Source organism: Elgaria multicarinata, chromosome 10 (assembly GCF_023053635.1).
Source record: "Elgaria multicarinata webbii isolate HBS135686 ecotype San Diego chromosome 10, rElgMul1.1.pri, whole genome shotgun sequence".
NCBI lineage: Eukaryota > Metazoa > Chordata > Lepidosauria > Squamata > Anguidae > Elgaria > Elgaria multicarinata.
Genome location: NC_086180.1, coordinates 16,147,371 through 16,160,545, shown reverse-complemented (window position 1 = coordinate 16,160,545; position 13,175 = coordinate 16,147,371).

Here is a 13,175-nt window from a genome sequence, read left to right as displayed (position 1 = left end):
CCGACAACCAATCATTTGATGGATGCCATTTGTGCATTTCCCCCCGATTCTGAAAGATTGAAACGCCTCTCGTAAGGCTTAATTACTGGCAGTAAGAGCTTTAAGATAAAACATGCTGTATTTTGGCCACGCCCCCTTTGCCTTTGGCCCCACCCACCATTTGAATGCAGGCCCCACGGAATTCGGCCCTCGACCTGAAAAGAGGTTCAACACCCCTGCTTTATAACCGCGCTAAGGTCTTGTTGACCTTGTCTTCAGTTTGAAAACTTATTTGTAGCGTAAATGAGAATCAAGGCCAGATTCCTTGAGATGGATGTTGGAATTTTTAAAAAATAAAAAAATAAAAGATTCTGAGTTTGATTTGTTAAAGTCTTCTTATTGGTTTGTTAAATGATTGCTGTATTTTTAAAAAAATATTTATCTTGCTGTTCTTCATCCAGCTGGTATTTATCAGTGTTAATACATCATGAATGGAATGTAAAATGCTTGTGTGGTTTATAATAAACAGTTACTAATGAGTTTGTCTTCCCCTGACCCTTAATTGACCAAGGATGGTTCATTAAACAAATAAGTAAAAATCACGGGGAGGGCGCTGTAATCTCCCTTTCTAGCACGCCAATACTGCGAGGGGGTTGAATCCACATTTAGTAATACTTAGAGCAGAACCACTGAAATCAATGAAATACCAGTTGTCATGTTTTAACTTAAATCCCATTGATTTCAACGGAGCTATTATAAGTATTACTAAATCTGGATCCAACTCTAGTTTTTAATTCAATATTTGGCAAATACTGAGAATAATAGTTCTGCTTTTTGATTTTTTTTTTCTGGGGGTATGCTTTTGAAATTGGAAATCGATATATGTTTTTATTTGAGTGAACGTCAAGTCTTGTTGATACAGGGCTGTCTATACGGTCTGGAAGCCCCGGAGTAGCTCCGAATCAGCGCTGCTTCAGTTCTATGACGCAGCTGCTGATTTAGAGCCACCCGCAGGGCAAAGAGCTGAAGATACGCAGCAGAAAAGTTGGCGACTTATCCTGACTTTTCCTGCCCGAGCGAAGTCAGTGCGGCTCTTCCGCTGTCTCTTCTCATTCTGGTGCTGCTCTGGGGCTGTTTCTGGGCTGAAGCCGACCTCCCAATGGTTGCCAGAAGCTGTGGGAGGGGGCAGGACAGGTCCAGTGAGCCAGAAAGCTTACTCTGCCTCCATGTGGGGATTATTTACCGCCACACCAGCGGTACCGCGTGGTTTGGGGGCAGAGTGGTGTCAACTCAGCACCGTGAAGACAGCCCCACAGTTTAATTCTATTTTTATTTCTAATTATTGATCTCGCCTTTTCTCAAAGAAATCCATGGTTCTTCCGTTTTATCCTCACAACTCTGTGAGGTACGTTGGACCAGAAGAGGATGATTGTTCTGGCTCAGTTACCCAGCAAGCTTCATGGTTGAATGGGGATTTGAGCCCAAGTGCCCTGAGTCCAACCTGCTAACTAGGCCCTGCTTATCTGTGGCTCCTTTCTCCTGTTATGCCACTCATTCACACACCACTGGAGTAACATGAGAAGATTCCAGGTTTTTGAGGGCCCTTGATCCAAGACATCCTCAATTTGCCCCCTCCCTCAGTGAGGCTACCTTCTCACTGCCATTACCATCAGGTGCTCTTGCTCCTCATCCGCTTTTTCATCATTGCTCCCACTTGCTTGTTGACAGGGGCCATGAGCAAGTAGGCCATGGCATCTGCTGCTCCTCCTTCTCACCACCACTGTTGACTAGACTGGAATGAGAGACAGGTGAACAAGTAGGTTGCAATGGTCAAAAGGAGGAGCAACTCCAGCGGACTCTTATCAGTGGGCCCCTGGTGGGGTGTGGGCCCTCAGTAGGTGCCCATCCATGCCGACCCTTGTCTCTGGTCCTGTACTACTACAACTCCTCTATACCAACATTGGCCTGGTTTTCAAAGGGGCAGTAGAGAGGAGCTACAGTGTTGGCTCCTCCCATAAGGCCTGGGGCTTCTCATGTTCCTAGAGCAGTGTATGAAAGAACAGCGCAGCATCTGTTTCCACACCAGATGTGATCTGTCAGAAGGGGAGCTTGAGAGGCTCTCTCTTCCCCTCCCTCATCCCTTTGCGACCGTTGACCTCCCCAGAACTTTGCACACACTGAGTTCAAACTTCAAGAGCATGTAGAGAGGCAATCGGAGCACCACTTCACATTTATTCACAGCCCACAATGTTACAGGAGCTGGGCCTATCAGTCTGGGTTAGTATTTCATGGATCGGGCTGAGGTGGAGGCAGAATTAAAAACCTTTAAATCTTGGTCATGAAAATATGAGGCTAAGGCACTGGGATAATCCTTGGTGAATTCAAGTGGAATTTAACTGGGTTTCTTCACACGCACAAGCACAGACTCTCCTTCCACATCGGAAAGCGTCTCTTGACTCCTGGGGGAGTTTTGTGTGTGTGCAACGAATACAGGATCTAAACTTGGCTGTGATTAAAAATATCTGCATAGTCTGGTGGTTACAATAATGAAACTCGTTTGCAGAGACAGAATGCTGGGGGGGGGGAATTGGGTTTTCTTTCGTAGGCCAAACTGCACCACAGATGCCACCCCGTTCCTTTTAATGGCCTTGTCATTGCGAAAGGAAATATGAACAATGCTCTTACGACTGTAATCCCTCAGAGCAACTCGCAGGAACAAAAAAGAAATAAAGAACTCTTCAACCCTGGTTGCTGTGGTATTGATTGCATCTCATGTCTGGGAATCAGCAGTTTACAAGTGACACATGAAGCTGGACCTGTGTTAAAGCCATTGAATGGAATATCTAGCCTTGTCCTGGGAAAGTTGATTTTGTTACCTTGTCAGGCTGCTCTTTCAGGTCTCTGGCTTATGTTTTTTCCTAGATCCATACATCTTGCTTCTCTCCTCCTTCCTGGCCTGCCTCTCTGTTGGATCAGAGCAACGGCTATTGGGCGGTATAGAAATGTAATAAATAAATAAATAAATAAATAAATAAACTTAGCCAATGGCAGTCAGAGATCCTCAATCACTCCAAGAAGCTCAGCCAATCCCTTCCAGATAGGATGACCATATGAAAAGGAGGACAGGGCTCCCGTATCTTTAACAGTTATGCAGAAAAAGGGAATTTCAGCAGGTGTTATGCATGCAGCACCTGGTGAAATCCCCTCTTCATCACAACAGTTAAAGCTGCAGGAGCTGTACTAGATTGTTCATATGCAAAAGAGGGCAGGGCTCCTGCAGCTTTAACTGTTGTGATTTCACCAGGTGCTGGATGCATACAAATGACACCTGCTGAAATTCCTCTTTCAATACAACTGTTAAAGATACAGGAGCCCAGTCCTCCTTTTCCATATGGTCACCCTAGTCCATGGGTGCTACCACCTGCTGCCAGTTGTGCTACCACCTGGCAGCAGGTGGTAGCACAACTACTCTTCTAGTAAGATGGCCATGTGTCCTAATTTGCAGAGGCTAGCCCTCTATTTGAAGGTATGTCCAGTCCAAGCCTGGTTTAACGATAAAGGAGTGTAATAAGATGGGAGCAGAGTTGTCCACCAACAGTTTGCATTTGGGCTGCAGATTATTTCTAAGTTTTCATCTATACATATAAATTAGTGGGTTGTATTCAGCAGGTGACTTGCATTAGCAAACTTGGACTAGCGCAAACCAGCTCCTGAACTCTGCGCAAGGGGAGAATCCAACTAAACCTCCACTTGCACAACCAGTTGTGCAACTGGCTACAGATCTTAGGTTTACAAAGTGATCTGCTAGCACTTGGCCAATCGCTTGAGCAATTGGGGAAAGGCTGCAGAGTTCGGCCAGCACAGCAATATCTGCTGCTAATGCGTTCCTTGGATTAAGCCCAGAATATGCAAATATGATGCAAATCTTTTCTGGTCCTCTTTTTTCCATTTCTTCTTTTTTCGGCAATTCCTAAGTTCCCCTCAGGAATGGCAGGAATGGGCTTATTCCATTTTCCCTCTAATTGGGCAACTCTATTTAATTGGAATACAACTGGACAGGCGTTGTTAAACATTTAGCCGTGAATTTCTGAGGCACAGATTAATAGAAAAACCAAGCATGTGTTGATCTCATTGTGTGAATGACTACTTGGAATCTTTAAAGTTTGTTTTGGCTGATTTCCCTCTGGAAAGCACAGGATTTCCTTAAAACTGAAATAGAGACTACAAATGAGATCCTGGAGAAGGGGAAAACAGTTTTGAATTGTCTGTCTTGGATGCCAAAAGCAGAGGCCCAGCTCTGAAGTTATTAGGTTGTTGAGTATGTGTTGATTCTTGCCTGTTTCGTCTTCAGCCATTTCTTTATAGAATCATAGAATAGTAGAGTTGGAAGGGGCCTATAAGGCCATCGAGTCCAACCCCCTGCTCAATGCAAGAATCCACCTTAAAGCATACCTGACAGATGGCTGTCCAGCTGCCTCTTGAATGCCTCTAGTGTTGGAGAGCCCACAACCTCCCTAGGCCATTGGTTCCATTGTCATACTGTTCTAACAGTCAGGAAGTTTTTCCTGATGTCCAGTTGGAATCCGGCTTCTTGTAAACTGAGCCCATCATTCTGTGTTCTGGCCCTCCTGTGTGTGACAGCTTGTAAGTTTCTAAATCCTCAAAGTTAATATAGTAAAGAGGTTACATCTATCAAAGACTATGAGCTTTAACAGGAAATAACAGATCTTTCATATTCAGAGGCATTAATTCTTGGGTGACCAGATTATGGGGACAATCAAGTCCATCCAGATGGACTTCTTTGGCTGATCCAGCAAGAACTATTCTTAAATCATTTTGCATAAATACTCTCAAAGATTTTGGTTCTATTCCTTCTAAAGGAAGCTGCACCTTCAAAGCCTGGATGGGGAATGCATGCTTTCATCCCGCCTGATGTAGAACAATCCCCTGGGATTGCAGACTTTGGCCTCTTCCGTTGGCCAGGGAACCAATTATAGGGTGTCCATATCTTTAACAGTTGTCTAGAAAAGGGAATTCCAGCAGGGGTCATTTGTATGCATGCGGAACCTGGTGAAACTCCCTCTTCATCTTAACAGTTAGAGCTGCAGGAGCCTTTCCCTCTTTTGTATCTGGTCACACTAGGCAGGGCTCCTGCAGTTTTAACGGTTGTGATGAAGAGAGAGTTTCAAGCGGTTCTGCATGCATACAAATGACACCTGCTGAAATCCCCTAGTCGGCCATTGTGTGAACAGAGTGCTGGACTAGATGGACTTTCGGTCTGATCCAGCAGGGCTCTTCTTAAGTTCTTAATTGAAATAGCAGTGGACACCTTCCCAGGTGGGCTGCATTTAGCATCTTAATCAGAGGGCAACTATCCTGATTCAATCCCTTTGCAAAATATTATCACTTGCGTAACCATTTTGAGCCACAAGATGCAGTGAATTGCCTTTTTAAAGAAAACCACTAGGTGGCAGACTTCATTCTAAATCCATGTTAAATCAGTGTGTGGCAGAATTAAAGAGGACGCTACAGGTGGCGCTATATTAAAAGTGGGTTGAAGCTGTCTGCAGGTGAACACAAATAATAACACTCAATTTCTGCAGGGAAACTTCTTTATTGTACATATATTCTCTTATTCTTACACCAACCCTGCAAAGTAGGTCAGTACTGCTAGCACTGTATTGCAGCTGAGATGGTGGTAATGCAGCAACATGGAGGGACGGAGGGTTGTTTAAGTGAGTCCAAGGTAAAATTTGAACCAAGATCACACACTTTACCTTTACATAAGCTGAACCTGGTGCCCTCCAGATGTTTGGGACCTCAATGTATAGCTTTACAGCTTCACCCTCCTTCCTGCTACGAACTGCCACCGCTGAGGCCGTCAGAGGGAGAAGCAGAAGCTGCTAAGCAGCCTTCATTGTGCCTAGATTCACCTCTTCCTTCTGCTACCTACTGCCACTGCTGAGTACTTTAGGGGAAAAGAAAGCAGCCATTGCACAGTGTTTAAATGCAACTCCAAGACCAGCAGCTAAGAACCTAGTGTCTATATTAGCTGTTTTCCTCCTCCCTCCCAATCCTCTTTCCTTTTGTGTCATGTCTTTTAGATCTTAAGATTGTCATATTTCTTATCTTTGTAAGCTGCTCTCGGAGCCCTTTAAAAAATGTTTTAAATAAATTAATGAAATAAACTTCCAGCATGGTGGCAAGGAATGCTGGCGATGACAGCCACAAACATCTGGAGGGCATCTGGCTGGGGAAGGTTGCACATTCTACTGGCTTTCATTAAATTCCTTGTAATGATTTGACCTGTCGCTTAATGCCATTCTGCTCTTCTTCCAGCGTAGGCAGCAACATTCTGGCTATCAAAACGTCATCTGCTGTTTTGCTTGGAGGAGGTTTGCCTTGATAATACTGCAGTGTTTTCGGCTGGCAGGAACAGATCTTATAATGCAATGCAGATGCATGAGAAATGCTACAGTTCACTGACACTGACTCTGCTAGGCTCTTAATTAAATAAAAAGCAGCCTGCAAATCTGTTACCCAGGGGGTAGGGAGGGTTAGCAATTGGGAAACATTGATTGCCTCGTGATATTCATCATTCAGACCTGCACAGAGGGTGGGTGAGTAGGGGAACCATGAAGAGGAAGGAAAGGAACCTCTCGTGCAAGCACTTGAGTCATTACTGACTCCTAGAGGGATGCCTGCTTTTCGCTGACGTTTTCTTGGCAGACTTTGTCGCGGGGTGGTTTGCCCTTGCCTTCCCCAGTCGCTGTTACCTTTCCCCTAGCTAGCTGGGTACTCATTTTACCGACCTCGGAAGGATGGAAGGCTGAGTCGACCTGAGCCGGCTGCCTGAGAACCAGCTTCCGCTGGGATCGAACTCAGGCCGTGGGGAGAGTTTTGGCTTCAGTAACTGCCGCTTACCACTCTGCACCACACTGTGCTCCACACCGTGGAGAAGGAAGAGGTAATCGAACCATGACTAGCTGACCTTCCACACGCTCAGGGAACCACGCCACATTCCATCGTTCCACTAACCACACCCCCTTCCATGATTAGAATACTTCGCGCCAATCTGTTTGGAAAATGGAGAAAAAATGGCCGCGGGCCATAAAGAAGGTCTGTAGTAGCAAAAGCAGCACTGGAAGTGGTCGTTGCCAGGGTTCTTTATGGTTGCCACCTTTTTGCTGGGCTCCATCACACCTATTTTTCCACTATGGTTTGTCTCTGAGGTTTTTTTTTTAACCTCCGTTTCATAAGTGCTTCAAGGACTCCCTCACACACAATCCATATCCAAATATCCAGAGGGTTCCTGCCAGATGACATGGAAACCGCCGTGGATGCCCATTAACCATTTTGCAGAAGATAGTTAGCAGGCATAAGTAAGTGACCCACCGTGAGGAGGGGTTTCTCCTGTCACATGACACGTTAGCATGTTGTCTGAACAGGTCCAACGTATTTGAAGGTTCCAATTCCAAACCATTAGGCATTGGCTTGAGGAGGAGGAGGAGGAGGAAGAGGAAGAGGAAGAGGAAGAAGAAGAAGAAGAAGAAGAAGAGGGAAGTGATTTTTTAATTATTATTTAGAAAGAATGCTACTGCCTCTGTTTATGAAATACAAAACGCAAAGAGTGAAATCTTTTATTTGACTAGGGTTGTTTTGTTTAAGAGTATGCAAGCTTCCACATTGCACATAATTCTTCATCAGGCAGAAAAGGGAGGACACAAAACTGTGTGTGTGTGTGTGTGTGTTTGCTCAGCCCAGGAATTTATGATTGGTACTACTGGTACTAAAATTAAGCCCACAGGTCCTTTCACACAAAAATCCACTCCAGGTTTCTCCCCCAAGCATTCTTTTTCGGCAGCCTAATCTAAGTGGTGATGGTAGTGGAGAGCGTTTTAGTTGCTATGGTTAGGGAACTGGGAGTCAGAAACCCTTGCTGATCTACTACAAACCACTCAGAGATCTGCCGACAGATCCCAATCTACCTTCTGCTCTCAGTTCCTTGTTCTACCTCCCTTGTGAACAGCTCCCTTGCTGTGCCAAAAATTATATTCTAACATCTGGCTCCAGCACTGGTCTCCTTTCCTGGCTAAGCAGCCTTGATCTTTGGCTGGCAAGCCCACTTGCTCCTGTGTTGATGGAAAGCGGACAGTTACCAACACCAATGTTTCTGGTCTCTTCAAAGAGTGTCCTACAATGGCTGCTGATTACAAGTGGAGAACATCACATGGTCAACTGATCACCTGCTTTGATGGTCAGCTGATCACCTGTTTTGATGGAGGTGCTGTCTCCTTCTATCAGGTGATTGGTGCTGTCAGAACTGAAGATCAGTTAGGACAGTAGGCTTTAAGCCTATCAGGCCCAAGGCCCACCTTTAATCCCAGGTGCAACATGGAACCCAATTTAAATTGTTTTCTGCATCTGTCCATCTTTCTCCCCACTGTTTCTAGGATGACCACATGCAAAGGACTCCTACAACTTTAATAGTTGTGCAGAAATGGGGATTTTATTAGGTGATCTTACTGACTGCATAGCTGAGAAAAGTTACATCTCTTCAGCTCCACAACTATTAGATGGACAGGAGCTTTGACCTCCTTTGTATATGGTAATTCTGGTAAATTGATTCTTATTTTTTAAGGTGATAAAAGAGGGGTGGTGCTAGCAGGATAACCTAATGAAGGTCAGGGCCAGCCCACCAGCTGAACACCAAGTTAGGGGTTTAGATGAATGGACCCAGTCCAGGACCTGGTTCCTAAGGTGGGAAGGAAGAAGCAGATTCCAAATGAATGCATGTATCAGAGGATTAAGGAAGACTGGTCCACATGGGAACCGGGCCAGGATTGGGGGAGCTCTGGGAAAAGGTATTATGAGCTTTGGTGTCCCAGCATTGCTTGGAACAATAGGATTCACAGGTAGAGGAAATGTATGAGCATCTCTTGCTGCCAAGATGTCGTCAGCTGCCAGTGATGGAGGAGTCCCAACGGGTGGCATGGCGACGATAGTCCAGTCTATTGGTGTCCCTGGATTTTGATTGGCTACTAAACTTGGTGTGACAGCTGTGGTAGCCAGTGGTGGGGCAGCCCATGGTGCCTCCAAGCAGTAAGCCTCTCCACCCCCCACCCCCAAACACTTAAAATATGTTAATGAGACCCTGCTCCAGATTCCATTTTATGGGGGCAGGAGAACCTCCTCCCTCCTTTCCACAGACAAGTAATGTCTTTGTTTCAGTTAGCCTTTGGGACCACTGCACTGCCCTGTTTCATTTTGATTGCTGCAACATTGTTTTTCATTCCTAGTCTATCTTTTCTTGTTATTTCCAGTGTTTTAAATCACTGTGGAACTTTGGGGAATAGTGGTAGAAAAATGTTTTGAATGCATAGATCAAATCAATCTGCAGGCATATTATTCCTGTGTACGATGACTACTAATGACTGAGAGCCCCACCAGATGAGAGTTTTATTGCACGCTCGTTACTGGGCACTCACAGATTTTCGCAGGTCTCTCTCATGAAGTCGTCTGCCTCCAGCGCCTCCGGTCCCTTCTAGCCTTCTTTGCACAACAAAAAAAAAACACACCCCAGTAAGCCTGACTTTTAAAGACAGAAGTTGCCACTATTTCCTGCTGTGTACAGGAGAAGCAGCGGAATCAAAACAGCCCACTTAATGGACCATGTGCACGTTGTTTACTTCCTCTTTCAAAAGAGGAAGTAATGAGGGACAAGTGCATGGGTGGAGAAGTGAGGGGAAGGAAACGTGATTTTTCCCTGTGTGATGACACTCTGAGTCACCTCTGAATATGTTTGTGGGTGTTCCTGTAAGTGTGTGTGTGTATGTGTATGTGCTTACAACTTACCCTCCACGCAACCACGCTTTTCCTGGGTCTTTCAGTCTCAAACCTTATGGAGTTACTTTACTGCTCACCTTATCTAATAGAGTCACAACTGAGCCTCCAATCATTAAATAAAATAGACATCAAGGCTGCAATCCAATATGCACTTACCTGGGAGCAAGTCCCACTGAACTCAGTGGGGTTTGCTTCAAAGTTGCAGTCTCATACACGTCTATTCAAATGTCTCATTGAGTTCAATGAAGCTTACTTCCAAGTAAATGGGTATAGGATTGCAGGTGGTTTTTTGTTTTTATTTTTTATTTTTATTTTTGTAAAAGAAAGACGTTAATAATAAGGAAAAGGACAATGGAACATGAGTGTAAATGTGGTCTTGGCAACTGTACATTGCATAAGGAATTGGGAAGCTGGTCAGACATGTGCGGCTTCTGTTTCAGCTCTGGCATGCCAATTTCAGGAACTACGGTATCTAATAGCTTCTAACTTGTATTGTTAAATACTGATCTTAAATGCTTCTTCCCAGAGCGATTTGCAGAGTGTTCTCCATTTCCTTGCCACTGAAGTCATCTGTAGCGATACTGAGTCGTGGGGCTGCATATCAAATGGAAGACAGATGATTAGAGCTTCATCCCACGTACCTGCTTCCCTCGGATTATCCCCGTAGCGCTAAGCTTTCACGGTTGTTGTTGTTTTTGCTACCAGGCGACAGCGATCCTTTGCATACCAGGAAGTGAGTTTAAGGGGGGAAATGTAAAAAAATCATTAAAAAATCAACGGATGCCCCAATTCAATTCAAATTTGGTATGCTTAAAGCTCTCCCTAATATCTATTACTGTGCCAATTTTGGTGTCTTTATCTTTAAAGCTTACACAGATGTAAGCATTTCTTTAAAATTCTGCTCCTATGCCCCAGAGGCAGCTCGGAAGATACGCTCAAAAAGTAGGGGCTAAATACGGCGAATCTTTTTTGCTTTATTGCACAATTAAGGCAGGACGCATGGGAGTACTTCACAATCAAAGCAGGTTATAAGGTGGAAAACTTCTGAGTCCTTTGCATGCAATTCACAATGACTGAACAGTATAACACTGGTGTGATAAAGCTCGAAGTCGGAGTGGGGAAAGGGAAAACAGATCATACATCCCCAGTTGAAAGGAATACAGTTGAAAGGGGTTTATCAGCCTTGATGATTGGTCTTCCTGGCAGGGGGTGATGGGAGTGGGTCCAACAACATCTGGAGGACTACATCTTGGTCATCCATTACTTGCATGGAGAATGGGATGCTGTCAAGACTCAGGACAAAGTACACATTGGCCACTGGGTTCACACCAAACACTAAGCCAGGATTCCACAGAATCCTGGCTTAGCATTCATGGGCAATCGCTCCCGCTTGGCTCCTCCTGCAAGCAGGAGCAACTAATCCAGCATTCCCCAAAATGGTGCCCTCCAGTTCTACTGGACTGCAAAATCCATCATCCCTGCTCAGCATGGACATTTGGTATGCTTGCTGGGGATGCTGGGAGCTGTAGTCCAACATATTTGGAGGGCACCAGGTTGGAGAAGTCTCGAGTTAACCAACTGGGAACGTACCAGGGTGGAAAAGCTGAGTGTTACATCAGTGAGCAGTTTCTAATGGACCACCTAGCCAGCCTGCTAGTGAAGGGTGCCTTCTTCAAAGAACCACTTTTAACCCAGATAATGCCTTAAAACGGGTAAGAGTCATGTGGCCTCTGAAAGAAAGAAAATTCACTTTAAGATAATAATAATAATAATAATAATAATAATAATAATAATAATAATTGCAGTTTTAGTGCTACAGAGCATTAAGCAGGTCAAAATTAGCTTGTTCTTTTTTCTTTTTTTTAGAGCCCTGGTCTCGCTGTGTTGCTCAGGCTACGCTGCAGTGGCTATTCACAGGCACTGTCCCACTACTGATCGGCATGGGAGTTTTGACCTACTCCATCTCCGACCTGGGCCAGTTCACCCCTCCTTAGGCAACCTGGTGGCCCCCGGCTCCCCGGGGATCACCATATTGATGCCGAACTTAGTGCGGACACCCGATCGGCATAGCCCACTGCAGCCCAGAACTCCTGAGCTCAAGTGATCCGCCAGCCCCAGCCTCCTGAGTACCTGGATTACTGGCGCGCGCCATCACGCCCGGCTAAAAGCTTGTTCTAAAACCAAATTTTATGCTTTTAGCATTCCGTAGCCATTACAGTGTACTAAGCAGGCCAAATTTAGTTTCAGAACAGGCTAAATTTGACCCGTTATTCATGCCGCAGTGGTTTTCTGCCAAAACTGAGCTGCCATTTTTCAGGTGCCCTGCAGAATGTGAAGTACACAATGGAGTGCAGCCTGTGGGAGGGAAGCCATCTCTGGGAACCAAAAATTGGCCCCAGACTCTAATCTCAAGAGATTCTGTGTATGTACTCAGGGGGTGGATAGTAAAAGTAAATTCTGGGGATGCTCAGGGATGGCATCAAAAGTAGGGATGGTTGGGCCTCTGCTGAGGGCCCACACCTGAGCAGGGGCCCATGGCAAGAACCCCCTGGAGTTGCTTCTCAACTTTACCATTTCAACCTGCTTGTTCAGCTGCCTCTTGCTCTGGCAGTGAGTAGGAGGAGCAAGAGATGTTGCTGTGTCTCTGCCTCTTCAGCAGGCAAGTGGCAGCAACGATGAGAAAGAGCATGGGGAGCAATCAGAGCTGATGACAATGGAGGGGACCCATTGGAGGTGTCTTGCCCAGGGTTCTTCAAAAACTTGGGGCTTACCATGGGGTGCTAGTAAAAAAAAATACTACAGATACCGTATGCAGAGATTATGCAAGCCAAGCTAGAAGTCAGCCCAACTCTGCAGTAAACTCTTCCACCCGTGTGGTGGTTCTGATTCCAGGGAACTGTAGTTTGTTCAGTCAGCACCTTGCACAACTGAGCATTCGCCATTAAAAATGTCCAGCTCATTTCCCAGAACTGCTGGTCCAAGTTTTTGGGGAAGATGCAATCCGGAATGATTAATAAACCCATACATTAACCCCTGTAGTGCAAATCTTCTGGGGGTGGACGATAAGTCTATTTGAGTATGTTTCTGATTAAAAAAATAATCCCAAAGTTCACGAAGTTCTTCATATTTAGGAGGGGGGAAATTGGGATTATTTTCTGCTTTGGCAACCCGGCTGTGGAATGAGCTCCCTAAGGAGGTTCACTTGGCACCTACATTATATTATTTTAGACGCCAGGTGAAGACCTTTTTATTTTCCAAGTATTTTAACAGTCTATAAATTAATTTGAACTTGCTGTTTTAAATTTGTATTTTTGCATTGCTGCTGTTTTCATCTTGGTTGTGCTTTTATA